This window comes from Vulpes vulpes, chromosome 1, assembly GCF_048418805.1.
Source record: "Vulpes vulpes isolate BD-2025 chromosome 1, VulVul3, whole genome shotgun sequence".
In the NCBI taxonomy this organism is placed as follows: Eukaryota; Metazoa; Chordata; class Mammalia; order Carnivora; family Canidae; genus Vulpes; species Vulpes vulpes.
The window spans coordinates 103,734,147-103,757,140 of NC_132780.1; the positions used below are offsets into that span (position 1 = coordinate 103,734,147).

At 43.6% G+C, this 22,994-nt stretch overlaps 1 protein-coding gene across 1 annotated transcript in view; it reads left to right on the top strand.

The window, feature by feature from the left end:
* Positions 1-3,360: 3,360 nt before the first annotated feature.
* Positions 3,361-22,994, top strand: part of COL8A1 (collagen type VIII alpha 1 chain) — a 141,283-nt gene continuing 121,649 nt past the window's right edge. Inside the window, exon 1 of the mRNA XM_025989923.2 lies at positions 3,361-3,492. The gene's annotated coding sequence lies outside the window, so the exon portion shown is untranslated. The remainder of the gene's footprint in view (positions 3,493-22,994) is intronic.

The window sequence follows — 22,994 nt, forward strand, 5'->3', positions numbered from 1 at the left end:
ATTAATTCTTTTTTTCATTCATTAAACTAAAAAATAGTGGCCATTTTCTATGTGTCAGTGGTCCATAGTGTCATTTATTCAATTATATTATACATATCCATTGAGTACTTATTTTCTACTAGCTAGTTAACCACTAGATGCTTCTTTGCAGCCTAAAAGTTACTGAACAAAAAGTAAATGGGAGGAGGTATGAAAAACTATAAACATTAAAGCAAAGAAGCAAATCCCCCCCCCCAAAAAAAGTCATACCATCTGGACTAATTGTTCCAATGTCAAATTTGTTGATGATAAATTTAAATTTTTTCATCTGATATATCACTAATCTCCGTCCACACCCCAGGCACATGGGGTTCTACTTTATTGATCTCCACATGTATCCAATTGAGCACAAGCTTACTTACAATGGAAGCTTTGGGCTCCAGGGGCAGACAGGTGGGAATATGGGTGTGTAAAAAATCAAGTCCAGTGTAAACTTAGCACAGGTGGCAACTAGTATTATTGTTACCCAAATGCCACTCTTGGGCTTCTTCCTAATGAATTTCTTTGAATCCTTTTCTATAGTTGTGACCTTCTCCAGACCAATGGTTTTTACAGACAGAAGAGAATTTTGCCCCTCCACTCCAGGGACATTTGGCTAAGTGTAGGGACATTTTGAGTTTCATCACTTAGGAAGAAGGATGGTACTGGCATGGGGTGCATAGAGACCAGAGAGGTTGCTCAACATCTTGCAGTGCACAGAAGAAGTCCCCACAACAAAGAATTATCCAGCCCAAGATATCACAGTTCCCAGTTTGAGAAACCCTGCTCTTGACCGTCATTTTTCCTTCTCTTGGAGCCTGGCAACCTCAGGATCCACCCTGAGGCCAGGTTAGGTGTTTCCTAGGACAGCCTGGTGCACAGAGTGCCCAAGCTTTGACAGCTCAGTAGCTGTCACTCCCCATCTTGGGGGTTGAGCTGTTGCTTCACCCCCTTAAGAGCCCCTTCTTTAAAAGAAAAAATCTACACAATACTTCCCTCATAAGGTTGTTTGTGTAAACACTGAATCAAGTTTTCTATCCACCTCCATATAGATATATTTATGTAAAGACCTAGTCAGAAAAGTCCTCTCATTCTTCCCAGGCCACTCACCCCACTGCCCCCCCCTCCTTTCTCCCCTCACCCTCCCCCCCCCCCCCCCCCCCCCCAATCCTTAAGGCTCAGGTTCTTTCTTTTTAAAGTGTTTTCATCCCTTTGGTGGCACAACTCAAGCTCGGCTGGGAGGTGAGTCACCACTCAGCAGCTGAAGGAGCTTGTTTTTCTTCCTCTGAATGTGCTCCCCGGGAATCTCCGCCGCCCCCTGGGCTGCGGGCTCAGGCCCCGCGGGGAGGGGGCGCGGCCGCGAGCCGGGCTCCCCCGGTCAGGAATCAGGGTCTCCTAAATACCGAAAATAGCCAAGGCCGGAGCCCTGAGTCCGGTTACATAAGCAGATGTTGAGGACCCAGGCTGCTTCGGAGCTCCCTTCCGCACCGGCCGGTCTCCGCCGATCCCCCCGCCCAGGCTCCCCGGATCCCCCCTCGGGCCGCGCGGGTCTCCGGAGGGGCCTCGGGGGCGGCGCCACCCGCAGCGCAGGGACACTCTTCCCGCCACCAGCGCGGGGCGCGGGCGGGCTCCCCGGGGCGGGCGGCACCAGCTCGCCCCGGACCCCGGACCCCCGGACCCCCGGACCCCGCGACCCCGCACCCCGAGACCCCCGGACCCCGGACCCCCGGACCCCCGGACCCTGGACCCCGCGACCCCCGGACCCCCGGACCCCGCGACCCCCCGCGCCCCCGGACCCCGCGCCCTCCGGACCCTGGACCCCGCGACCCCCCGCGCCCCCGGACCCCGCGCCCTCCGGACCCTGGACCCCGCGACCCCCGGACCCCGGACCCCCGGACCCCGCGACCCCGCACCCCGCGACCCCGGGACCCCGGACCCCGCGACCCCCCGCGCCCCCGGACCCCGCGACCCCCGGGCCCTGGACCCCGCGACCCCCGGACCCCGCGACGCCCCGCGCCCCCGGACCCCGCGACCCCGCACCCCGCGCCCCCGGACCCCGCACCCCGCGCTCCCGGACCCCGCGCCCCCTGGACCCGGAATCTCGGACCCCCGCGCCCCTCGGACCCCCGCGCCCCCGGACCCCCGTGCCCTCCCTTGACCCTCGCGCCCCCTGGAGCCCCGCGCCCCCGGACCCCCGCGCCCTCCCGCGCCCCCTCCCCCGCGTCCCCTGGATCCCCGGGCCCCGCGCCCTCTCATGACCCGGACTCCCGCGCCTTCCCGCGGCCCCGGACCCCCGGACCCCGGACCCGGACCCCGCGACCCCCCGGACCCTCGCAGCACCCAGAGCCCCGCGCCCCCAGGCCCCCCGGACCCCGCGCCCCTGGCTCCGCCAGCACCTGGGCCGTGCTCCTCGGACGCCCACCGCCCCTCTGGGGCCTCGCTTAGGAACCGTTATTTGGGTTTTCAAATTCACAGTAAACACCTTTAGCCCTAAGAGTCACCCCCAACTCCCGTCCTCAAAAGAAAAAAAAAAAAAAAAGAGTCCTACAAAACCAGAAAATAATCCAATACCCCTTTCCTTCCAGATCCTGCGTGTTTGTGACTCTCGGTCCCCACGCACCTCCTCCCCCAGCCTTTCCCCCTGCGGTCCGCATCCCCCCGCCCCCGTGCCTCTTCCCTCGCTCTGCCTCCCCCTGCGGTCCGCATCCCCCACCCCCCCACCCCCGTCCCTCTTCCCTCGCTCTGCCTCCCCCTGCGGTCCGCATCCCCCCCCCCCGTCCCTCTTCCCTCGCTCTGCCTCCCCCTGCGGTCCGCATCCCCCCCCCACTTCTGTCCCTCTTCCCTCGCTCTGCCTCCCCCTGCGGTCCGCATCCCCCCCCTCCCTCTGTCCCTCTTCCCTCGCTGTGCCTCCCCCTGCGGTCCGCATCCTCCCCCTCCCTCTGTCCCTCTTCCCTCGCTGTGCCTCCCCCTGCGGTCCGCATCCCCCCCCCCCCCCGTCCCTCTTCCCTCGCTCTGCCTCCCCCTGCGGTCCGCATCCCCCCCCCACCCCGTGCCTCTTCCCTCGCTGTGCCTCCCCCTGCGGTCCGCATCCCCCCCCCCCGTGCCTCTTCCCTCGCTCTGCCTCCCCCTGCGGTCCGCATCCCCCCCCCCCCCCGTGCCTCTTCCCTCGCTCTGCCTCCCCCTGCGGTCCGCATCCCCCCCCCCCCCGTGCCTCTTCCCTCGCTCTGCCTCCCCCTGCGGTCCGCATCCCCCCCCCCCCCCCGTGCCTCTTCCCTCGCTCTGCCCCCTCCCGCCGCCGCTCGGCCCCTCCGCCCCTGCGCGCTGCCCCGCCGCGCGGCTCCTGCCCACCGACCGTGCGGGCCGCCCCGCCCACCTGCCCATAAAAGCCCAGTGCATGTCAGCGGGCGCGGGGCAGAGCGCCTTCCCGGTCCTGCCCGTGGAGCCCGAGCCTCGCCGGGATCTTCCGAGCTCAAGGTAAGCGCCCGCTTCTGCCGGCGGCCGACGTCCGGGGTGCGGCGGCGGGTGGGAGACAGGCCGCCCTGAGCCTGAGCGGCTTCCTACGGGCGCCAGACCAGCGGCTCCCTGAGCTAGCAACTGGTTCGAAAACAAACTTCTGTTTGAACGGTAAAATAAAAGTTCATTTTGGGCAGAAACAGCGGCATAAATACTGCAAAAACCTTCTCTCTTTTGAAAATCACTTTCCCCCCTTTGCTGCCTTGCTGAAGTCAAAATGTATCCGTTCGGGGTGTTTTACTGACGTTTTTCATTGTAAATACTTCATATATCAGTGGGGGCAAGGAAGACGTTGTCCCATTGTCAAAAATACACTTGAAAAGAACACAATTAGTTTCCTAAAAATAGCACAGTCAAAAGGTCTGCTAACAATTTTGCGATGTTTTCCAAACCCCCTAAGACGGCTTCTGTGAGTCCTTTAAAAAGTATCTTTCCAGGTTTAAGTGCTTGGAAAAAATGATGTGAACGGGTGCCCTTTGCACAGGGACGGTAATCAGGTGGCTGGTAGATAGGAAAGAACAAATCCAAATTTACAAGCTGGGGCAAAATGTGTTCTCACAGAGCTATCTTTTCAAGACTTTCTGAAATGAGAATTCTGTTGGAACCAAGAAAGTGCATAAAAGAACTTCATGAATTTCTATACATACACCTAAACATAAAGCGTTTCAATATGTTTCACAGCAAGAGGAAAACACAGGCCAAATTATACAATTCTTCTGTGTACCCCAGACGGTCGTAAAGAGAGATCAGCTCAAAGGCTTTGCAAGTTTGAACCCTGCTTGCCACCTTCTTTCCCCCTGTCTAGTGAATTAGAATCCACCCACTCGGCACCCGATTCTCAGAGCTAGCTGGTGGTTAAGCTACCATCACGCGTAGAGACCACTCTCTCTTCCTCGTTCTCAAGTCGGGGAAAGAGGACAGTGCACCTGTGACAGGAAAAAACAGACTCCCAGCTACTTCTGTAACCCCAGACACTCGGTCCACGACGTTTGCTGTCAAAATCTGTGGGTTGTGTGGGATGCAACTCTCTCATGTGGGAGAAGAACGCTCTTCAGATATTTCCTCTGGGGATTTAATTGCACAAGAGGGCTTAGAGACAGCAAACCAAAGCTGGCAGGCAGGAAACCAAACCACTATTTCAGCCCTTAAAGTTCTTAAAGGAAAAGAGGAAAAGTTTCACCTTTTTTTTTTTTTTTTTTTGGTTTATCTCTGTTCACTTCCAAAGGGAAAACTCACCAAAACTGTAAATAATTCTTCGCTATCAAACAAAGTGAAATTATCAGAAGTTTAACTGAGGGTCTCTGAAAGCTTTTCTCCATATCGTTTACATCGCAAAAAAAAAAAAAAAAAAAAAAAAAAAAAGAGATAATCAAGATATATTAAAATTCCGTTGGCGTGGAGGGAATTCAATGCTATTATTCAAATGAAAGACTTACCCGGAAAGCTTTCTGTCGTACAAAATTTTGCTTCATTGGAAAAAATTATTGCAGGGAGTGTGGTTTCCTTAAAGAAAATGATATAAAATTACTATTGGCCAATAGTGTGCGACCTGAGCGTATTAAAATACCTTTCATCTCGAGCCACAGTGCAGACTGCTTGCTTCATAGCTGATGGGAGTGGGTAGGGGACCAGGACAAGAGCACAGGTATGGGAGGGCCAAGCCGAGTGTGTGGCGTGTCCACACTAATTCCTCTTTAGGTGGTGCCTGACTCATGCCATCGTCTCAAGGGTGAAAATACACTACTTCATTCACCAGATTTCCCTTGAGGGAAGTTATCTTTTCTGAGAGAGAGAGAGAGAGAGAAAGTGCTCCCAACATAAAAGAACTCCTGTTATTCCTAAATTTGGGGATGAAAAGTGTTCTCCCAGAATTTGCTTCTGCTTTTCCTGGCAGCTGATCCACTCTACCAGCTATGAACCACTTCCCCCTGTGCCATCAAGTTCAACACCCTAAATAACCGGGTGAGATCATGGAGATCCCTCATGATCTAACTTTCCCAGGCCCTTTACTGGGCTCTTAAAGTGATTCTCTCCCCTGTCGCATACACATCAGCCACGATGACTCTTCTCAAGTTTTTTTAAAAAATCAGTGTTGGGGTTTTATGTGGTTACCCCAACATATCCCTTTTGTACCAGGTGCGGAGACCCCACAGGAGTCTTCTCTTTATGCCATTATATAGCTGCTCCTGGATTGGCTTCGTGGCCATATCAAAGTGACACCGTCCTAGCAAGCTTGCCTGACTCATTTAAGTGTTTGTCATAAAGTCCGAAGGAGCACTGCCTGTTTCACCAGAGACACTTCTGGCCACGTCGAGGGCCTACTACATCTGGGGAAACACACAGTTGAAATTTTCTACAATTCTCACAATTCTAAAACACTGTTCTTTCTATGACCAGAAAGTGCATCCCACTGTTTTGTGCCATTTGTACTACAAAAATCCAAGAGAAGAGAATGGGGATGAGAACTGAGAATGAAGCCAGGAGGAATCTCTCCTAGGAAGTCCCCTAGGAGAAGAGAAAGAGCAGAATCTCTGTTGTAAATGCGGATTCTTTTTGCCTTTATCGATGTGAGCCATGAAGAGATGAGAGGGGCAAATATTCATATGCGATCTTGGCTTTTGTCTTAAATCAGTACGAGTATTTCCACTAATACGTTATGATTCATCTGTTGTGCCCTTCTTTAACAGAGTGTAGACCAGTTCTAAAGACCAAAACGATTTCAAGTCTGCCTCCCATTAAAATCCATAGGACTTTGCCAGGTAACAATTTTAAAACCTATATTATGGGTATAAAAACCATCAGGACATTAATGAGTGGTTCACATTAACAAACCCACCCCTAACTTTCCCAAAGGACCCAGTGTTGTGTAATTATTTGCAAGTGAGAAGTTAACAGCAACAGTTTACTCCTTACCTATGGTCCCCCATTTTGGTACGGTAACTTGCAGACCCATTGAGATGCGGACGTATTTCCCAACCTCTGGTCCTGCCAGTTAATCCTCTGAAAACCAGGTCTTTCTTCATGCATTGGCTTCCTTTTCTTCCACCAAGTCTTCATAAACAAATATATGCATAATTTAAAGAAGGTACAGATCTTGAGACTAGAATCCAGGCTTCTGAGAGACGCACCGTTTCTAATTATTCAGTGAAAGGAAAAATTAAAGGAGAGGGGAGGAGGAAGTTAAGGGGAGAATGAATGCTCTTTGGAATTTAGAGAATGTTTTACTTTAGCATTTTGTGAAATGCGCTTCTTACTACCTGAAGCATCTACAACTTAAAAAAAAATTTCCAAATTTTAAGAAAGACCAGCTCACTAGTTGTTACAAAATGCTGAGGTTATAATGAAAAAGATCTTCCAATGGTGTGGTGGTCATGAACAGCAGTTTACACCCCACCGTACTGAATGAGAGCTCTGCTAAATTTGCCCTTTCCAGAAAGGCAAGGAGTGAAGAGTGGGAATGAAAATTAAGCACATTTCAGCACCAGCAGAGAAGCCACTAATCAGACATTCCACTATCGCTTTGGTAACTGTGTTTGCTGTTTGAGGAAGGAATAGTCTGTCCTCAAGCAAATAGATTTGCAGGAAGGGGGTTAGAGGGAGTCACACAGGGTCGGAATGTGTATAATCTGGGGGCCCTATGCACATAAATCCTCAAAGCCACTGAAATTGCATGGAATCAAACTGAAGTGATTGAAACAAAAATGTTCCTGAAAACTGATTATAGAGAGTAATCAGCTAAAATACTACTGAACTCTAACTTCCATGTAGCCTAACAGCACCTATAGCTGATGATACAATACTGCAACACACCTGGTGGCTCACCTTCAACCTCCTCTAGTAATTCTGGGTTCACTGCCATGGTTCTTCCTAGGAAATAAAAACCTCCCTTCTCTCCCTCAGCACAAGATTTGCAGATGCATCCCTCGCCCTCCTCTGGTACCCTCTTATTTCTTTCAGTAGGAGAAATCTCTTTTTAGTTATTACAGATCAAGTTTCCAGAGTACCACTCATACTTGTGGATTTTCTCATTACCAAAAGTGTCCTCCTTCTCTTAAACGGGATGTAAATTTTCACTCCAACAAATGAAAACGCTGTACATTTTTGTAAACCTTAATTCATCTATCTCGAAGAAAGGTAATTTAAAATTGCTATCGACTCCAGCAGGCCCCTCTGAGATGACGTTTCTAAATGTTTTATCTAGTCCCTATTCTAATTTCTTGAGTATTACACTTAGAGAATCACAGAATATAAATGCTGGAAGGATCTTTGGAGCTAATTTTAACTAAAGTTAATTTTATAGATGAGAAAAGGTCAGAGAATTGATGTCCTACCCAAGGTCAGCCAGACGTCTATAGCAGAACTAGGGCTTTAGTTTAGGTAGCCAAACTCTGAACAGCGCTCTATCTTGGATAACTAAGATAACTAAAATTGTGTTTTCCCCATACAGTATGTATCAAAGATGTCTTAAAATCTGATTCCCATATTTATGTGACAAAATAAATGTATTATCTTGTGATGGTTTATAGCATAACCTTCTTCTCCCCAGCAATAGACAATGTGTTGGTAATATGACCTTACTCCTTTCCAGGTCTTTAATGAGAAAAAAGGCAAAATATGCATAAAGAACAACCAGAGGAAACTTTGAGACACAAACGGATTGAGGGATGTAAGCATGAAATGTGTCGTGTCAGAGGAGAGGGGTCAAGGGCCCGAGTATAGAGACAAGGTAGTGCACCTAAGAGGGCTCATTCCATCTTAGAAAAGAGAGAAACACCATAGTTTTGAGGTGCTGGAGAAGAGATTTTTAATATGTCTGACCCAAGTGGCCTCTTGTTAAAAGGCAGACACAAGATAAAGTGAAGACCTACAGGAAGGTAGAGCTAAGAACTTGTAGCTTACGTGGCCAAAATAGAGGTTGGAAGAATAAGAGATAAAAAGATTTTTAATATGTCTGATCTCAAATGTTTGGGAGATAAAATCCTATTTGGGTCAGACTCCTTTCAGTACAATGCCATTTGGGGACCGACTCACATGGGTAAAAAGTCTTACAGGTATTACTATTGAGGCACCTGGGTGGCTCAGTACTTGAGCATCTGCCTTTGGCTCAGGTTCTGATCTCGGGGTCCTGGGAACGAGTCCCGCATCCGGCTCCCATTATTCTCCCTCTGCCTATGTTTCTGCCTCTGTCTGTGCGTCTCTCATGAATAAATAAAATCTTTAAAAAAAAAAAAAAAGCAAGCATGACATCTTATTAAAATTCTTCTTAACCCTTGATTGCACGTCCACTAGGAAGAGAGCCTCATTTGACCTCTGACTTGACTGACCTGGCATACTAACTCCATGAATGTCAAGTCATCAAAATGTTCCCTGCTAAGGTAATGATACAGTTTTTGGTAATACATAAAGTTATTCCAATATAGAAAATGATGAAGGTAGAAAAGAATATTCTTATATCATTTCTGGAAATAATTTACCCTGAATAAGTGGACAGATGTTACCCCAGATGCTTCTTCACTTTCCTCTAAAGCCTGACAATTGTTTGCATATCTTTGAAATAGTACTTGTGTTTCTGAAATTGATTTATTGTATGTTAAAATATACATAGTCTTTGACTAAGCATCATCGTGAAAACATTCTTTTAAGTAAGTCTCTTGAAGACTCCTTCTCTTAAGCTCTCTATTGATGTGTTTACATCATAGGATATTTAGGCATTGGCATCATTTGATGTGCTGAGATTAAAGACAATCACTTCATGTGCTACTTTTCCAACTCTAGCTGAATAGGCCTGGGTGTGGGTGTCAGCTGTTGGCTTCTCCAGGAAATAAAATATGTCCAGCCTGTTGGGGCGCTTCTCCAGTCCTCTCTGTTAGCTAGATAAAACAGCTGTTTTTCTGAATGTCTGGGCCAATGACCTCCATAATTCAGACTTCATGTACCAGGGCAACTTTGGCTGGCTTGTGCAGAAATTATGCTACCCAGGAGCAGAATGGGTAAGTCACAACAGGAGGACAGTGAATCTTAAGAACTGTTGGAAGAGCATTGTCCCGGGGCAGTGGGGAGACATCTTGGCAGCTATTATTGTGCTTGGTATGTTCCTCCAACCATCATGCCATATGCACTCAAAAGATAAACCTAAACTCGGTTCATAAATTCAAAGTGATGCCTGTACATCATTAGATTTCTTTAAAGATCTTTAGTTAGCAATAATCTAGTCTTAAAGTCCAGAGGTCATGGTGTTCATCAGTGCTATACATCCAAACAAGTGGCCTCTTGTTAAAAGGCAGACACAAGATGAAGTGAAGACCTACATGAAGGTAGAGCTAAGAACCTGTGGCTTAGGTGGCCAAAATCGAGGTTGGAAGAATAAGAGATAAAAAGAAATCTGCAGCAAAAATTTGCTATTGGATCCATAACTCCTAATTTAACAATGTCTAGTTCCCCCTCTAGCTTCTGGTTTATTCTGTTCAAATGAGTGGGGACAGAGTCATTGACCAGTAGAGGGAGCCACGGGGCTGAGTGTCTCAAAATTGAACAAACTGACCTTCCCAGAGAGGGCCTTTAGATTGGAATTTTTCTGATACAAGGCAGAGCCAGGTGTCCTTTGTAACCAGTGGCTAAAATATACTATAGGAGTGTATCACATTGTTGGTTTTCTTTAAAAAGAAAAAAGAATACCAATTTAAGCCTCTAGGAATAAATCACCTGCATTTCAGCAATGCCAGAAACGTCCAGGCTTATAGAGGTTTATTTGAAAGAAAACCAAAGCAATCTTAGAAAATGTTCTTTCCAAGGCCACCACCAGCCAAGACTAAATGCTCAAGACTAAACGCTCAACTCAGTAAAAAACAAACCGTGGCAGCTGGGGGTCAGTGAGAGAAGTACAGGGAAGCTCAAACCCTGAGATTTTATGAGCTTAAAAGGAAGTCCTGGTGCCCTGCCATGACTAGACCCCCCTGTTAACAGGAGCAGGAAGGGAGCTGGGGAAAAGAAGGAGGTAGAAATGGGCCAAGCAGGATTCTCCGAGATGGCCCAGAACTTGCACTCCTGGATCTGAGTCTCTCCAGGGAGCAGCCAGGGCCTTGCCTAGACCGAAGTGAATACCTTTCCATTGAACGTTTCCATTGCACAGCTGTGTTGGGGATGGCTTGTTAAGACTTGAGACACTTGCATAATTCAGAACCCTTTGGGGGATAGAGATCAATTAGGACCATAAAAGAAAAATCCCTGGCACACCAGAGAAGAGCTGCTTGCTTTGTACAACTTATGACATTCACAGGAATACAGAGCAATCCTCTTTCTATTTCTGATGTCAGTACAGATGAAACTATGAAGTTGGTATGCATGTAGCCTAAGAAGCCCCCATTCGAGAAAATCTTGTGTTTTAATCTCAAAAATACCTTGACTCTTTTTGGGGTCTTGGGAAAGTCATTAAAGTCATCTCTGTGCCTTAATTTATTTATCTTAAATAGAAGAACAATTCTCAAATAGCCACTCTCTTTATCATTTAGAGACTCTTGAGGTCTTGCCAATTATTTTGCAGACTGATGCTACTTAAGCATGCATTGTTACTGTTACTTACACAGTGAATGGATTATGCTCAAAACACCTGGTAATGGCTCAGGGTATTTTTGCAGAATCAAGTCAAAATGGAATAAAATTCCAAATAGGCACATAACCTTTCAAGATGTAGCAAGAGCATTTTTGTTCCTTAAAAAAACTAAAGACAATTCCTCATGTCTCACAGAGCCAGACAAGGTCAAGGGTAAGTAGAAAAGGAAAAGAAACTATTAAATTATGGTTTAAGAGTCTCAAAGGGCCTCTGTGTTCACTTGTCCATCGTTTGACATTAAAGATAATTCCCCACACACAAGAAAGGTTTTGTGTCTTTAAAATTCTATTTTAGGGATGCCTGGGTGGCTTAGTGGTTGAACATCTGCATTTGGCTCAGGTCGTGATTCCCAGGTCCTGGGATCGAGTCCTGCATCGGGCTCCCCGCAGGAAGCCTGCTTCTCCCTCTGCCTGTGTCTCTCCGTGTCTCTCTCTCTCTCTCTCCTCTGCCTCTCTCTCCGTGTCTCTCATGAATAAATAAATAAATAAAATCTTTAAAAATAAATAAATAAAATTATATTTTAACTAAAGAAAGATGATATTTTTAATAATGATGTTGTATTATGTAAAACCTGAAATGTTGCTCCTTCAGAATTTTCCCAAGTTGTGTTTCAAAAACAGTAGTACCTGAGATATTAATATGTGTTTATACAGAAAAATCTTCTATGGTCAAATAATTTTAGAAATACTCATTGAAACAATACGATCAGTTTAATTCACTGCAAGTGTCACAAAGACCTTAATATGCTAATATTTTCATTTTTCAAAAATGTGTGCCCTAAACTTATTTGCTGACAAACTTTCCAACCTGAGAGCATCTCTTGGGACTGGTATTCTATGGAACAACTTGGGAACAGTTTAGAAATCACTGTCCTACTTCATTATTTTAAGATCTACCAGAACATGGTAATTTCAGTATTGCTAGTTATTATGTAAAACACATTGGGTGTCAGTGTAGGTTATGTACTATGTCAAACCATAAAGTGAGAAACAATTTCAGTGTAATTTCCAAACCCACATAAAAGAGGAACAAAAGAAGATGAACATGTTCATCATGAACATGTTCAATGACTCAGTTCTTCATAACAAAATAGCAGAAATACAAGGATAATTTAAGTGTTTTAAAAATCTAAAAAGATAAGTAGATGATAGGAAGGAAGGAGGGAAGGAAGGAAGGAAGATTGGACAGATATGAAATGATCTCTTCCTTCGTCTTTCCCATTGTCTAGAGAGTATGTATAGAGAAATGACCATAATAAGCAATAAATTCAGTAAACAAGGGGCCTACATAACTTCACAAATCAGCTCAACAATCTCTGATCTGATAATTCTGCTTCACCTTAACCACTATTAATGACTAAGGTCATTAGCCAGACTTCTTCCTTGAGCATTTACTTTCTCATCATAAACAGGGAGCTCATTCCTATAATAGGATCATACTTACTGGTATTCTAGTCTATCTTGCTTATATAAGGGATTATTTGTTTTTTTGATGACACTCAGACCTCCAACTCCTGTGAAATTCCCTATTTCTTTTAGGGCCATACTCTGGGAACTCTCTTTTCCTTTCACAGGGGTAATGCCTATAAGTGTCAGAATGGAGCATCCTCTTCTCACAGTCATCCAAAGGAGCAACTTAAACTCATCATTAGTAGTTATAATAATAGATATGATTGATTAAGTGTCTAACAGGATGAGACATTATGTCGTTATCTCTATTCTTTAAATCAACCCTACAAGAGTAGTAGTATCATTCTCAATATGAAGATGAGAGAAATGGAGCCTCTACTCGGTCAGGCAACCTGCCCAGGGTCACACAGCTAGCAAGTGGCAGAGCCAGCGTTCCCATTGAAGTCACACCGCAAACTTTATACCCTTCCTGCTCCTCACACTGCCTTTGTGGTGTCTTCTAGTGTCATAAAAGAGAGAAAAAAACATCAATTCCCTGTGACAATGCCTCTGACTCATAAAGAAAGTGAGAGAATTCCAGTGGCTCTGTTCCTAGACACTGCCGACTGGCTCTGTTTCTTGTTTAATACTGTGATTTTAATTTCTTTTTCTTTTCTGTATTTTTTCCTAAAAGCATGCTGTCATTTTGGAGCCAAAAAAGTAAGGGCTCTGTAACTAGAAAAACCAAAACCAAAAAAGAAAAAAAAAAAAGGCTATCATTTCTCCCTCGAGTAATTTGTAAGGGCTAAGGTTTCTCCATAAATTCTCCCAAAGTGATCCCAAGTTGCTTGGCATCAGTTTAGGAGACAGAGTGACAACCTAGCATGTCATTCCTGAGGCAGTAGAAATTCCCATGATGATATGAGGAACAGACGGAACAAAGGCATTACAGCACATTAAACGAACTTGAAGCTGGCTTGTCAGATCTTTCTCTTTGGCGTTACTTTTATTATCATCCATAGCCAGATGATGAGAGGCAAGACAACCTCAGCGATTCCCTCAGGCCGTGTGAGTCACCTAGAAAAATGTCTATATTGTCTACACCTGCTGCTTAACCGGCAGTGAGGGTCTATATGAAAATAAGTATACCTCGAGCCCTTCCTTCGTGTCATGCCAAAGACAAAGGAAGAAACAAGGGCTAGTTCTTTTCATATGGTCATATTCTGCATCCTTTTTTTTTTTTTTTTTTTTCGCTTTTGTACTTGATCTCTCCTCTCTACCTGTGGTATTCCCTACTTAATCTACTGAATTAATTTGTACTCCTCCTCCAAGATTCAGATCAGGTATCTTCAGCTTTGAGAAGGCATGTCTCCAACCCACTTGCCCCAGGTGGCACTGTGTCCCTCCACTGCGCTCCCTCCTTCTCCGGGCACAGCCCCGGCATGGCCATGGCCATGCTGTAGAAGTGGACATGTTCTACGTGCAAGACTGTGAGCTCCTTGTAGAAGGATTCCGGCCTCGTTGATCTCTGCATCCTCAGTACTTAAAACATAAGAGGAACCTAATAAAAGTGAAAAGGGAAGAAAGGAAAAAAAGGGACCAGGGAATAGAAAACAGTGATCAGTAAATGAGAAGTCTCTACATATACTTTTCTCTGTCCCCATAGATTGTTCCAAGAAAACACAATTTTACCAAGTCCATTTACACTTGTGCCCATACATATAGTGTTACGAGGGTTACACTTTTCTGTACAGTGTTAGAACCCTGGTGCACAAGATGAACTCCCATTGGTATGCTAATATTAAATACTGGCCTTCTCTCTACTAAATCACATGAGGAAAAATTATTTGTTGGGTGGTGCCACTGTCCCAGGACTGTCAGTACTCTGCTCTGAAATATTCGTGACATTATGAAACATGGAACAGACACCTTAGCTTGCCAGTCAAGCACCTCAATCTCTCTCAGCCCAATCCATCTTTCCAGCTTCATCCCTCTCCAGTCTATAGCAGGAATCTGACCTGAGCCACAAGAGTCATTATTCCCCCAAACATCCTCTCTCCTTTTCTCTACTGAATGTCCCCCCCATTGTTCTTTATACTGGTCAAAATAACCATAAATTCAAGGTCTTATTAAAGTCTTCCCAAATATTGTAGCCTTCATTGATCCTTCTCTCTATTCTCAACTGACAAGCAGTTGCTATAAATGTCACTTACATGTTGCCTGTACACTATCATGTTGAAGAAATCGGAGCTGTCTGCTAGGATTTTCCGTAGTGATAAAATGTGCTCTATCTGAGCTCGCTGGTGTGATAGCCACCAATCACATAGCGGCAACTGAGCCTTTGAAGTGTGGCTAATGCAATTAAGACACTGAATTTTTTAATTCTATTTTATTATAATCTCCTTAAATTTAAAATCAAATAGCCACACGTGGATAGTGCCTACTGTATTGGAGTATTTTGTGTATTTGGAGTATTGGAGTATTTTGTGTATTGAACAACACAAAATATTTAAGTTTCCATGTGCCATGTCTTGTATCCCTTGATGAGCATATAAACCTCGGAAAAAATTGAAAAAGATGCATTTATGTATCCCAAGTGAATGCCATGACCACAGTAGTGTCCTTTAAATATTGCATTGCTTCACTACCTGCCTCTAATTCTATATTATCTTAAAGAAATCTTCTTCCCTACATATTTAATTTTAATAAAATACTATAGATGGTATTTCTTTTTTGTTTGTTTGTTTGTTTTTGCTGGTTTTAACTCACACAGAGTGGCACTGTATTGCTATCTGGATCCTTTATCACTATATAAACAAAATGAGATAAAGAATGATTTGAATTGAGTCTTTCAAAGAGCAAGTTCCATTATTCATTGCCATCTCTTTTCTTTTCCCTTTTGTGGGAAAAACATGTTTTAAATACCTGGTCATAGAATTGCTTCAATTTTCAATATGACTGTTTCTACAGAGAAAGACTGTCCTGGGGAATCTGAAACAAGTTCAGTAAGAGATTTTTGCTTTTTTGTCTCCTTGAAACCCCATGACTCTCTGAGGGAAGGTAGTTCTGTATCATAGATTTTCCCAGAGCATTTTTGTCTCTATTTCTAGTGAACAACCTGAGGCTCTTTGAAGAAGGGTAAAACTTCTACCAGAAGGTCATGGGAGGTCACATGTCTTTGGAATTTAACAGTGATGCACCCCTGGCACTTGCTGGCTGACCAACGGCCCTTCAGGAATCATCATGCCAACAGGCCAACCATGCAATAAAATCCTGGGCCTGGCAAAGCCAAGAGCAAAGTGATCAAACAGTCTGGTTGCAGATTAGATTCTAACTTATTAATAAGCCTTCAGAAAATAAACCAGATTGAGTCTTTAACAGCAACAGTTTACAGGAGATATTTAATGATTTCAGAAGTCGGCCACACCACATGCTTTCCTTCTGACTCAGTGAAGAGCAGGACAGGGGCAGAAGACACGCTCAAGAAGCCAGAGCAATCAGCTGTATCTTTTCCATTTACAGCTAAGTTTATTTGTAGTGACTGGAAAAACTTTCAATGAAAACTCTTTTTAAAATAATAAAATAAAAGAATTTACCCAGCTATCATGAGCCAGACAACATCGAGAAATAATTATGGGTGTGTATTTTCCCCTGCCTTGTAAAGTATTTACAAATTATAGCATGAGCAAGCTCTAAAGTAAATGGTAAAGATAGTAATAACATTTAACTTGTAAATTTTTTATATTTAGCCATAAAAGAATCACCATGTGTTTAAATCACATTTGAATACATATAAATAAAATTCTCATCTGCAGACGTGAGCCAGTGACTAAAGAAAGAATCCATGGCTCCTTTTCAACAGAGCACGAACACTGGAGAGGCTTAGTACCTTGTTTTTATAAAATAGAATTCATTATCACCACATCAGCAAAAGCATTAGTAAGTATCTTAATTTGGGAACTTTTAAAAATTAAGAGAATGATACTGACAATAATAAACTTTGTAGAAAAATTTACTGTTTATAGACTTTATATATTTATGATGTGTTGTATATTCATTCCTTCATTTGAATTAGATAGAGGAAGATTTTTATCTACATTTTACACCTAAGGTAGTGGAGGCTTAGAAAGAGTAAGCAAATCTCATTTAATAGTGAATGTTGTAGCTAGACTATGAACCTAGATCGTTCTCCTCCTGAAGCCTTCTTCTTTCTACTAATTCAGGCTGAACTTTAACTGTATCACTTCCAGAGCATTGTGGCAGCATAAATCAGAAGCTATAGCAAAGGAAAGCAGAATGATCTGAGACTTAGTAAACAGAATTCGATGAATAAGAATGTGCTTTTCAAGAAGATAAAATGCAAATAAGATATTATTCAACAATTAAAGCAATTAATGTTTATTGAAGATTTACTCTGTGCCAAACAGAATGCTGAAGATTTTTTTTCTTTTTTTTTGCATTTTATCCTGATCACTTTCTTTAAAGACAGGAAACTATGTGAGAGAGTTAAAGAACTCCCTCAAAGTCATATAGGTATGAGTAACGGACTTATAACGTAAAACCAGTGGATCAAATTCCTGAGCTTTCTTCTTCAACTGCTACATCATTGACATTTTATCCCCAAAGAATCATTCACAATATCCTATTACTGATCTATAGCACACAGATTTTCAGTGGTGGAAGGACCAGTGACAAAAAAAATGCCACTGATGATCAGCAGGAATAGTTTTGTAGGTTGTCTTCTACACAGTTTATGATTTTAAAGGATGTACGATCCATTTTCTAAAAAAAATATTTATTGATTTATTTTACAGAGAGAGTGAACAAGTGCAAACAGGGGGAGGGGCAGAGAGAAACAGATTAAATCCTCCAGCCGACTCCCCGCTGAGCGTGGAGCCCCAACAGCAGAGTTCAGTCCCAGGACCCTGAGGTCATGACCTGAGCCGAAATCAAGAGTCTGTTGCTCAACTGACTGAGCCACCCAGGCGCCCCCAACACACCATCCATTTTAAATTTGTCTGTAATTTTTGAAGGATATTTCTAAAGCTGTTTTTTGATTAACACCAAAAAGTATGTCATTTATGGGGGAAGAAAATAAATATCTTAAATCATCTATGACAAGCCATTGTAGTGTCATGGATAAAAGTACTGCATTTGACATAGAAAGTCATGGGATCAAATTGCACTTTTGCCACCTAACCATGCAGCCATCCTGGGCAAGACAGTGAGTCTCACTGAGGCTCTCTTTCCTCTAAAATATGTCTGCTTCTCATGATTGTAATGAATGTTAAATGAGATAATACATGAGAAAACATCTGGTGCTTAGAAGGTGCTCAGTAAAGGTCATTTGATAATAATCATTGCCAATTATTGAGTGCTTACTTAAGTACCAGTAATAGCCACTTCGGTGAGTAGAAGCTTCGAGCGTTGCTTTCCACAGATAGCAAATAAGGGCACAAAGGATCTTTTTGCCTTGTAGTTCATCTGATGAACTCTGGACTCCTCCAGGATGATGCTGAGAGCGTGTAATGGTGGCAATGTGGGCTATTTATGGGCTGATTTACATTTCTGGTCTCTGGGGTTTTTGGTTTGAGGAGGGCAGAGGGGTCGGTTTCTGTTTTGCTATTGCTGTTTGTTTGCTTCCTTCCATTAAATGGCACTGTATCAGTCTTCCGCATTCCCCAAAGGAGGAAAGTCCATGATAGCACAGTACTTTCCTAGTTCAAGGCCATTGCCCTCTCATGGCAAAGCACATAATGTGTAGACAGCTGTGGAGAGCTCCTCGTCAGGAGAAAGATGGCTGTCCTGGGTGTCTCACCTAAGGTCTTAACTCACCCTACGGGCTTCTGGGGTTGCATACTGCTATAGACTTCAGTCCTGCCACCGAGGCTGCCAGTGTCTCAAATGCATCTTGGCCCCTGCATTTTGATGCAGTAGTATGCCTTCTTAGGCAAATAAATGCATGCTGCCTATAACGCTCAATGCCAGTACATCAAAATCTTTCCTTACATGAACTTTATTTTCCCGACAAAAATGTATTTTTATTCCTATGTCTTAATTATCAAGAAATCTTTCAATCCTCACTCTTTCAGAAAAAGAAAAAAAAAAAAAGAAGGCTCTAAGAAGCCCAAAGTTAGAATAAGGAAAATTGCAAGTTATAGCAGAAGGCATTTTAGTTCATAAAGACAACAGAGGAAGAACCACAAGAATTTTAAAAGACTTTGTCCCTCCACTTCAATTAGCCTAGTTTTCTTTGTTGAGGACACCAATCTCAGCCTCACTTGTTCATTCCTTCAGCATGTAGATATTGGGGCTCTATCATGTGCCAAGTCCTGGGCTTGACACTCCTGCATTCATGACCTGCAGCTGAAAGGCATAGAAACCAATGAAAAGCCACTTGGAGTATAAATGTATGGACAATGTTAAGAACCCCCTTTCTTCTTTAGCTTCAAAAGGGAAGCCACTTTTGTGCATTTCTCATGCCGGTCAAGGTGTTCCAAGTCTCCTTGAGGGCCAGTGTCCTCTTACAATATGCCCATCTCCATTCAGCAAAGGTTCTCACACAAGGATAATAATTCGAACCCATCCCACTCATTAGGTGCCAAAAAAAGTGATAAGTCAGCACGTTAATAGACATATTTCAGACATTCAACACATACATATAAATGTAAAAAACAGTAAGCTCTCTTTTAACTGGTATTCTGTCAACTAAAATTATTGTGAAATTTTAACTTTGTTGCCAGAGAGATGCAATTGATACTGATGGTCCTAGAAATGACACTGAGAGATCCTGAGGTCCTGGAATAGAGTCAGGTACTTTATTTCCAACAAATGCTTGTTGGATGAGTAGTCTCTGAATCACTGAGAAAAAATAAATTATCCTGAGCTGAGTTTTAGAATTGAAATATATTTAATGTACATTTCCATAACCTAGAATTCTGATTTCTGAAAACTTCAGCCTACAGAACACCACAAAAGACAAAAAGTAAGTCAAACATAGTGGTTAAAAAGAGAGTGGTCATGAAGGTTCATACTCATAATCCATCACATGAACTCCTCACTTCAAAACTCTTTGTTTCCACTTTACAAATCATTCTAATGAATTTGGTTCTCCAAGTACTGAGAAGAGAGCTGACATGAGGTATCTAAGTAGAATAGGGAGAGGGACTGCAACAAGTAAATGCACATCCATAGAAGTATGGAGCCTAGCAATAAAGGGAGAGCAGGAGAAACTATAAAGACAGAAATGTTTTTAAAGCATGATGGCATTCACTGAGGAGCCAAGTAGCCATATAGCCTTAGGAAGTTTCTGAGGGAATCACTGAATCAAGGCTGAATATAATTATTGACATATTTAGTAGTGTCTTTTACGAATTAAGGAAATTTCGTATTTTTAAATAGATCATATTAAAACATATTTGGCTCCTCAGAGATGTAAAAATATCAACATTTGGAAACATTTAATTATCCAAACTCTCTCATTCTCCAGTTTTGGGAAAGTTGAGGTTATTCTCATAGACCTGAGTGTGTAAGCACATACACACACACTAATGCATATAATTATATGAAGTAGAAATTCATGTTAAGCTAGAAAACCTCATGTCCCTAACATGCAGTATAACGGATTATTAACTTTTTGGTTGTCAGCTTCCAATAAAAGCATGATCAAAGTGGTTACCTGGAATCCAAAACCTTGAGTTCATGCTTTCTTTTCATCTACTGCAGCCGAGACCAGGGAAATTACCTCACTGCTTAGTGACTCAATTTATCTATTTGTATAATGAGAAAAACAAAAGCTTACCTCACAAGGGTCTGGTGGACTTTGTTCCCGTTTCAAAGCTTGGAAATGCTTAATATAAATCCCAATAATAGCCTGGTTTGGGGTTGTTATTTTTTAAGCAAACACCCCTCAAGGAAAAGATGCAAACTGGTCTTTCCTTGCTTTTCTTTCCTTACAAGCCTTCCTTTCCAAAGATCACCACAAAGAAACAAAGAGCCAAACACACTGACTCACGTCTTTTTCTAATAGTGTTGTGGTCAATTTGCTCCCGCATAAAAAACTAGTAGTGCAGCTTTGAACTCTGGGTTTTGGAAGGCCAAGAGTGGAAAAAACGTCTTTAACAGCAAGAACAGCACATTCCAAATCTGTCCAAATCCGTCCAGTGTTAGGAAAGTCCATTGGCCGTGCAGTTCCCATCGAAGCCTTTGCTGCTATCAAACTTTCTGACAGAAGAAGGGGCTGAACTTTGCCTTTTGATGAAATGGTGAGTCGGGTATTTTTTGTCCCATCAGATGCTACTCATTCGAGCCTTAAGATGGTTTCTCAGTTCGTACTTGCCTTTAGGACAAAGGGGAGAATGGTGTAATTTGGTGCCTGGAAAAGCTGGCTCCATCCTTCTTGGGGAGGAAAACTTCTACATGGTTCGGAAAGCTAAAGGTGCCCTGAGAGTCTCCGTGGGGATTTCTGATACCCTAGTTGGTTATTACATTCCATCATTGTCATGCTTTCTGTTTTCTTTGGATGTTGCTCTCTTAAAGTCTGTCACCATCTAATAGAGTCATGTAACTCCATAGTCTACGAAAGTACATTCACGATCTGAAATACGTAGGTACGTAAGTCTTGGTACATTTCTAAGTGGCTAGCGCCATTCTTTGGCTCCTAAGATTGAGCAGCTGGCTTATCCTACATATCATCCAGTTGAAGAATTTATCTCAGTACTAAAATCTTACCATCTAAAGGGCTTGAAGGACATATCGGGTGTCTTCACTCTTTTCTCCCTGGGAGGAAATTTCCATAAAAACCCACTACACATCTCACCTGCAGACCATCCTGTGCTTTGCTCCTTCCCTCCTGCTACAGTGGAAGAGATATTTCTCACATCTTCCCTGGGTGCTTCTCATCCACCCCTCCTGCCTTCTGGGGACTTCACTCTGAATCATTTGCACCATCTGCCTAGTGCAGCTGCAGTGCTCTTTTTCAACACAGCCCAGATTGTGACTCACCTCTGCTTAAAATCTTTCAGAGGTATTTCATGGCCCTCAAATTAGAGCTCAAACTCTATCACAGGATTTACAATGTTTCTTGTGGTCTAGGCCTGCCCATCTTTCCAGATCCATTCCTTGTCTTGCCTCCTGCTGTCACCAACCCCACTCTACAGTCAGATTTCTCCTAAAGTGCCATAGCTCTTCTATTTTAGGGCTTTCGTCCACACCGTTCTTCCTGCCTTCTCATCACCTCCCAAACCTGATCGTTTCCAGAAGACTTCCTCGACCCCCGAATTGGATTAGTTGACCTGGATATACACTCTTACATTGTCCCAACACCTCTCTATGGCACCTAACACTCTCACTGCAACTGTTTCATTAACTGTTTGTCTCTTCGACTGGTCTGTAAAGGCTGTTATGGCCTGAGCCTATCTGTCTTCTAACCAGTGTGTCCTCAGCACAGAAGTCTGAAACTTGAGTACAGATATTCAATAGTTGTTGAATGGAAGAATGAATGAAGGACACATAAATGATAGAGAAGCACAGATAAGGGGCAAGGCAGCAGATCCAAGTATCAACCAGAGTTCTAGAAAAGGAGAGTAGTCAAAGTCTGGCCAAAGAAGTCAGAAATCAAAAAGTCTTTAGCAACCAGCATTGCAAGGTAGGAATAAAAGGTCTAAGACAGGCCCTTAGCAATAATATACCGTAAACAAAAACTGATAGTCACAATCCCTGGCCAGTCTCTCTCATCCTCATCTTGGGCAAAGTTTCCCAGAGCTCGTCATGCATGGTCCAAGGACTACCTGCATCATGATTCCACACCCCTCAACCAGTCCTACTGACTCTGGATCTCATGGGGTGCCAAAAATGTACATTTCTAACCAGCATCCCAGGGGATACTTAGGCACCTTAACGTTCTAGGCTCGAAGTCGGGACAATTACAATAGCTAGTCAAATAGGGAAAACAAGAATAAGAAACAAAATCCTCCCCCAGTGGTGGCTAACTCAGTACTGTGAGCCCCCAGTTGCTCTCTGTGTGGTATACGAATCATGTAGAAGGACACCTTTGACCTGGCTCATCCACAATGAGCTAATGCATAGCTGTCTCATTGTTGGCCCTTAGAAGTTCCAGTAAGAATCATATGTATGGGGAGAGGGCTGTTTTCATGGCACTTTACTCATTATTTTCCCACTTAATTTTTCTCTGTGACCTCCCTTCTCCTATTTGAGGCATAGCCTAGTAGAATCCATCTATGCATTCTGTCTGGACTAATGAATATTTAAGCAACATTCAATAAAACAGTATTTCCTCATCCATGACCTGGACAAAGCACTAATAATAAATAATTATGAAAAATTCATTGTAAGCTATTACTCCTGAGAAAAACAAAAATGTCCCTTTTATCCCCATTGAGCCTGTGGTTTTAAAGCCCTTTCCAATTATGCATTATTGTCAAAGAAAAATAACTAGATATGGCTGA